Below are 7460 nucleotides of genomic sequence, written 5' to 3'. Positions count from 1 at the left end.
AATATGTCTCTCGAAATTTCCTGAAGTGCTTCACATAAAATGAATAGCTGTGAAGTACAACTGTTATTGTATAGAAAAAGAGGTGGTCATTTTGAGCACAGCAAACAGTCATGACCTTTTATCAACATAACACAAATTAAAAGAACAAACCTGATTTTGAAAAATTAAGCTGGTCCAGTATTGAGATCTGGGTAATGAAATGTGTTAGACATAGGCCTTTCACTTCTGGAACTGGGTTGAAATCCAGAGCAGACTGCTGGATTTCATTATTTCTATGTCTGGTAGCTGTCAGGTTTTACCTGAAATGATTTTTGGCTGTCTTGATCCAGTTTCCAGTGAGCATAAGCCTTCAAATCAAAGCTGCAACTAAATTGGCAAACTCATAGAGACAGGACACATGATGGCTGGAGTTGGAAATGGAAAAATGTCACACTGGTGCAGTATGCAGTGTTCTTCTGAGGTCAGGGCAGAGGCCCATTTCTGGGACAAAGTAGAAAGAGCTTAATTCTTCACCTAAACAATTTGTAGCTGATTTAAGAAGCAGCTCGATGAAAAAAAAGAGGGTTCTATTCACCTTGATCAGCATAAAATTTTACAGTGTTTGCCACTCTGAAAATATCAGTCAACCACTACTTACTGTTTTCTGTCCTTTAGCCAACTTACTCTATGTGACGATGACTTTAGTTTCCTTCTTTAAAACTTTTTTTTCCTAATTTTTTCCAATATTCTTCCTTTCATTCCTGAACTAGCTGATTCTTGCTGGGGTACTAGGCAAACTGCATTGTAAAGAGTTGAGGAGTACATTAGGGAATTCCAGAATCTGGAGCAGGAAGAAAAGAGGAGACATAACACATACGAAGATAAATTAGGAGGGGCCCCCGATTGCCCATTATTGTATGTGTCAATGGAACAGGTAAATGGCTGCCTCCCCACCCCCAGAACCTCACCTGAGGGCCTGCCCTTCAAGTGTGAGACTAGGCAGACTATGCAATCACTGTGGGTATCAGAACTCGTTCCTGTTCTCATCTGATGTTCACCCATATACTTTCCAGCAGGACAGTGATTGGCAGCAGGAACCTTGAATAATTTTAAGAAAAATGTTTCATTGCTTTTCTCTTCTCCTGCTACCTGTGATTCTCACAATTTCATAGCTGAGAGTCTTTATATCATTTTTATTTTTGCAATTTCCTTCCCTTTTCCTCCATCCTATTCCCAAAGTGTGAACTCATGCTGGAGCATAGTTCAGTGGATACCAGGATGACTCCAATACTTCACGTAAGTGGCCATTCTTTATGTTTGAACATGAACAAAAAGCATCAGTAGACTGTTGGACTGTGGTGGGCTTCAAAGCCAAGGCCAACGTTATTCTCTCCAATGTCCCACAGACACATCATCAGGAGTTACTGCAAAGCAATCTAGAGTGGGATACATGGACAAATTTTCTCCTCAGCACAGGCATGCTGCAATGCCCTATCTGTCTTAGCACAAACTAGGGATCTTTTGGTCTTTAAGGTTTAGTAGAGTCATAGAGTGATACAGCACAGAAACAGGCCCTTCGGCCCATTGTGTCCGTGCCAGCCATCAAGCACCTAACAATTCTAATCCCATTTTCCAGCACTTGGCCCGTAGCCTTGTATGCTATGGTGTTTCAAGTGCTCATCTAAATACTTCTTAAATGTTGTGAGGATTCCTGTGATTATTATTATTATTATTACCATGTGAGCAGATGTTAGTTCAGAATAGGGTCAGACTTGGCTGTAAAGCTCTCCATAGTAAAACAGCCTGCTGAGACTCATTTCCAAACTCATGTATCAAGGATCACTACTTTATCAAGGTTTCAGTGGGCACCCAGACTTCCAGTCCCCGTGGAATTCTATCCCAACCAAAGTCAACACCTTCAGAAGAAACACTGGAGGAAAAAGTATGTATTCCATATTGGAGAGATAATATCTTTACAAAGATTATTTTCATATTTCTTTCCATACCAGTTTAGAACATAGTATACGTTATAAAAAATGTTATAGGCTCCTTTGTACTTAATTACATTTATTTTTAAAAGCTTTTCCTGAGTTAAGTCAGTCTTGATTTCCAGTTGTCACTTAATTCAGGATCCAGCTCCAAGAACGCTGATACACTGCCTCTGATCATCACCCATTTGCAGCGGCAAACCACTGTCTTGGGTGATTGCCAGACCTCTCTACTCATGCAGTGAAATGCTAGGATCTGGTAATTTCACAACCATTACTGTGCTTACAGTCCACTGCATGGAACTGGTAAGTAATCATGCATTTTAATGCTGCACAGAAGTCCAAGCTTAAATAAATGAAAGAAAAACTGTATGTATTTATATTGAATTATGGAGTAAAATTCTCGTTCTGGCTCAGTAGTTTATTGATCCATGTTTTCTGGTCAATGCTTCTTCTTTGGAGTGGTAGCTTCAAATACAGCATTAAAGGTTGACGTCCACATTTGTCATCCACCCTAGGGTCTCTAGTGAAATGGAGTGAACAGAACGTATTTTACCAACGAAGGATCCTAACGAGCAATGGTGCACAAGATGTTCCACGGTTTGGATTACCTCTCGCACATCGGACAATCCTTCCATTTATTAGCAGTTGGCTGCAGCCCACATATGAAGTTCTGTTAGGACTTGCAGTGACCCATATTTTATGTGGTATGGTGAAGCCAACTGGTTGATCCACAGGGTCCATAATCAAATCTTGATTTCGCTAGTCGATCCTGATGAGAGGTAAGAAGCAGCTCAGATGATCTAATGATGAATAAAATTGTGCTGTTATAGTACTACTTTAGTACTGATGCAAAACAATTTTGAATGTGCATTGAAAAATGACCAACTTGCAAGTCACACATCTCAGTACACTGAGCACGAATTATAACAACAAAAATTATCATTAGAAGTAGATTATATAGACTGGTTTTAACAAGTAGATGTGTTAATGCACAATTATTTACTATCTTATTTACTATAAGCTGACAGTGCTCAAATAACACTTGGGGACATTTGTAATTTGCCTATGCTTCATCTGTGGACTTTGGCAGGCTTGCTGTTCCATATGTCTCTGGGTCTCCATTTATGACCTGCCCAATGGTGACTGTTGGCCTAGCTGGTATTCACTACTGTTCCCTCTCCTTTTCTTGTTCTCTAGATATGCTTTCAGCCATCTAGGCCCTAAGTTCAGGAGTTCTCACCTAAACCCTCCACCTCCCTCTCCTGCTTTAAGATCTTCTTTAAAACCTACCTTTTAGTCACCCCACCTCTTCCTCTTTGGCTCAATGTCGATTTTTGTCTGATTTTACATCTGTAAAATAGCTTGGTGCATTTTTTATGTTGAAGATTCTATATAAATGCAAGTTGTTGTTGATTAGGTATGATATAAATGCACATCATTCTCTCTTGACATACCTCTGGATCCTGTCTTTAATTGCAAAATTGCATGTAGCAAGAAACATGGTGGAGTATAATGACTTCGCTGTATTGGAAGATAATTGAGGGCCATGTGCAAGACATGAATTTCACTTCTACGTCTTCCTACCAAAGCACTTTACTGTATGGGTGTAAAAATTTTGAACACGGCATTCAAAAACAGCAAAATACTGCGGATGCTCTGTAGGCCTGACAGAAGTGGAGAGAGAATCAGAGTTAACATTTCATCAGAACTGGTGAGAGGTCATCACCACAGATGATGCAAGGCAGGCTGAGTAGTTCCAGCATTTTCTGTTTATTTTATTAGAAAACACCAGTCTGTTCTCTCAAGTGGACCAAATAATTCCATGGCACTATATTGAATAAGAGCAAGCGAGTTCTCCCCGGTGTTCTGGCCAATGTTTATCCCTCAACCAGTACAACTAGAACAGATTATCTAGTTATTTATTTAATTGCTATTTGTGGGATCTTGATATGTGCAAATTGTCTACTACATTTCCTACATTACAACAGTTATTACACTTCAAGAGTGTGTAATCAGCTGTGAAACGCTTTGGGTCAACCTGAGGTCATGAAAGGCGCTATATAAATGCAACTCCTTTCTTCTTTTCTAATCCTAGTTCAAATTTATTTTACCAGTTAAAGATAAGTGTAGACTGATGAATATGATGGTTTCCCCCGCTTATTCACAGTTAAAGGTCATTTTTCTTTCAGCGCAGAATTTGACAATGTAAAGAAGCCAGATTCTGTGCCTCTGACAGCGCTTCGGAGCTGAATCATTGTGGGTAAGAAATCTGCTGTTGAAAGCAGTTCTGCTTTCCCAGAACCCCATCATGTAACATCAAAACAGCTACAGATGTGGCAGTGAGACAGGACTATCTTTAGTCATACAGTTTGATCGTAGCTAAGGTAGTTCCGAGTGAAAGGAAAACTGAAGAGAAGGATGGTATTTGAAAGAAAGAATCAATTGGTGGCATGATGGCTCAGCATGTAGGTGTATAACGGTGTGGAATACAACTTTCCCACATGTAATTTCCCATTCCTAACTGCCACTTTGGAAAGTGCCAAGCAGTGATCAGATGCTTCCCCAAGGAAGAGGCAATTTATTGTGAGGAGCCAAGACAAGGTTTCACACCTTCAAGCGTCAAACAGTGGCATTGTCAGAAATCTCCAGCTCATCCCTCCAGCCGGGAAGATACATGAGAATTGGGCTGACAGAAAATTGACAAAATAGAATAAAATGTAAAGACAAAAATAGCAAAGTCACATCTAAGTATAGAGTTGGGTGGAGGATATGAGAGGCAATTTGCCGTGGAGACAAGGAGACATAACCATGGTAAGAAAAAACAAATTAGGGAACTCGCCCCCATCACATTCCTCTTCCTGTGGCTGAGCGTAAATACAGTAAGAGACCGTGTGAAATACACCGCAGCTTCTGGGAGAAAGGGCAGGTTTGCGTTTCTGTTGAAAACCTTGGTAAGTTAATATTTCTATGCAATGCTGGTCAAAGTGTTAAAAATCACACTCCCAAAAATACTTGGCGTTTTACAAGAAAATAGATTATAAGAATCGTCCTGCTTTGGAATTTGGAAAATAAATTGAAGTGTCAGTAAAGCTAATATTACATAGCAGCGGCCCATTGCCGGTCAGTGACTAAAACGGACACATTTTTCAGAGGCAGCATTGACATGATCACCGCTCCATTCAAGAGCACTCTGAATCCTTCCTCTACTTGGCGGAAGTAAAGGCACGCACGAAACCTCCCACACAGGCAGAGCGAGCGAAAAGGAAAAGTTTACAATAATGACAGACTTGAAACATCGGTTGCAGACTGTTCCAAACCACGGAAGCAGAGTGGGCAGTTGCGGGAGCAGGGGGCGGCAGGACCAAGCGGAATCCTTTCAGACCTTGAGACAGATTCGCAGTGCCTCTGTTGTGAGCTAATGATCCCCAACTGAGATCTGACACCGATTCCAGATCCAGATCTATGGAATTAGTTCAGGAAGCGTTCTTTTTTAATGCATTCCCCAATATGTTGTCCTCTGTAACCCCATTTGTATGGATTTCCTTTTGTTAAACATATTTGTTTATTGGATTATTTCACAGTCGGAGCATCCTCCAATCCTGCGAACCCAGACTCAGGCGATTCTGACACCTGACCATCTCAATCTGCCCAAAGCCGCCGCTTCGACTCCGGCCCCAGGGTCCTAGCGCCCGCCGAATTAAAACCAACGAACCGAGCGATCAGTCCACAAACCCCGACTCATCCTGTAATGTTCTTATGTCCGATTCACAATATTGGATAATTAAAATACACTTTCGAAGCTAATTTAAAGCATTTTTCGTTCTTCCAGCATATACGGTAACTTTCGAAAGGTCACAGACCTGAAACATTGGGCTGAATTTTCAACGGCCCGTGGAGGCGGGTCTGAAGGCGCGGGTGCGAAAACGGAAGGGAAATCCCGTAAGGCCGACTCCCGGACACGTCCCTGCCTCCATGGGATTCTGCAGGAGGCGGGGTGACGGTGGGACTGGTTACCTGACCGGCCAAGGCGGGTAGCCAATTAAGTCCCTTGAGAGTATAATTAAGGGCACTCCACTGACACCGTCTAGTTTTCCAGCCGGCTTACGGGGTATTCAAGCCATGAGGCTGTCTGTGAAATGGTGGCTGCTTCCCAGTGGTTGGCCGGGCTGGAGGCTCCAGTCAATGGGGAAGGCGGGGCGAATAAACAGCCGCAAGCTTGGCAGTGCGTATTACTGCGGGGGCTTTCCACCTTGTGACTGGTGGCCCTAACCCTTTTGACACATATCCATTTGCGGTTGGCGATTGGGAATGCAGTCCCATTCGCGTCTCCCTATGTACTTCAGGAGCGCCCACCTCTGGTGGTTTGGCTGCCGATCTTTTAGGGCTGGAGGGCTTCCTATTAGCCCTCCACACACAACATACGAACATACAAATTAGGAGCAGGAGTAGGCCACTCGGCCCCTCGAGCCTGCTCCACCATTAAACAAGATCATGGCTGATCTGATTGTAAGCTGGACTCCACGTTCCAGGCTATCCCCAATAGCCTTTCAACCCACTTGCTTATTAAGAATCCGTTTAATATTTAAACACTCTGCTGCTACTGCCTTTTGAGGAAGAGAATTCCAAAGACTCACGATCCTCAGATAAAAAATTCTCATCTCTGTCTTAAATGGGTGACCCTTTATTTTTAAATAGTGACCCCTGGTTCAAGATTCTCCCACAAGGGGAAACATCCTTTCCACATCCACCCTGTCAGGATCTTATATTTTCAACCAAGTCGCCTCTTACTCTTCTAAACTCCAGTGGATACAAGCCTAGCCTGTCCGACCTTTCCTCATAAGACAACCCGTCCATTCCAGGTATTAGTCAAGTAAACCTTCTCTGAGCTGCTTCCAATGCATTTACACCCTTTTTTTTTAAGGAAACCAATACTGTACACAGTATTCTAGATGTGATCTGACCAATGCCCTGTATAACTGAAGCATAAACTCCCTACTTTTGTATTCAATTCCCTTTGCAATAAACAACAACATTCTATTAGCTTTTCTATTTACTTGCTGAACCCGCATGCTAACCTTTTGCGATTCATGCACTAGGACACCCAGATCCTTCTGCATCTCAGAGCTCTGCAATCTCTCACCATTTAGATAATATGCTTTTATTCTTCCGGCCAAAATGGACATTTTCCCGCATTATACTCCATTTGCCAGATCTTTGCCCACTCACTTAACCTATCTATATCCCTTTGTAGCCTCCTTATGTCCTCTTCACAACTTACTTTCCTACGTTGTGTCATCAGTAAATTTAGCAACCATACCTTCGGTCCCTTCATCCAAGTCATTTATATAAATTGTAAAAAGTTGAGGTCCCAGCACTGATCCCTGTGGCACACCACTCGTTACATCTTGCCAACCAGAAAATGACCCATTTATGCCTACTCTCTGTTTCCTGTTAGATTGGAGATACAGCACTGAAACAGGCCCTTCGGCC

At 42.3% G+C, this 7460-nt stretch overlaps 1 long non-coding RNA gene across 1 annotated transcript; it reads right to left on the bottom strand.

Annotated features, from left to right (window-relative positions):
- Positions 1–2029: 2029 nt before the first annotated feature.
- On the bottom strand, positions 2030–6123 carry LOC137377666 (uncharacterized). The gene is made up of 2 exons (XR_010976455.1): positions 5831–6123; positions 2030–2770 (listed from the first exon to the last, which is right to left on the bottom strand). It is a non-coding gene; the product is annotated as an uncharacterized lncRNA (long non-coding RNA).
- Between the last annotated feature and the right edge of the window lie 1337 nt (positions 6124–7460).

Source organism: Heterodontus francisci, chromosome 15 (genome assembly GCF_036365525.1).
Source record: "Heterodontus francisci isolate sHetFra1 chromosome 15, sHetFra1.hap1, whole genome shotgun sequence".
NCBI classification, from domain to species: Eukaryota; Metazoa; Chordata; class Chondrichthyes; order Heterodontiformes; family Heterodontidae; genus Heterodontus; species Heterodontus francisci.
Note: the sequence above shows the minus strand (reverse complement) of the source record. Positions and strands in the feature narration are given on the sequence as shown.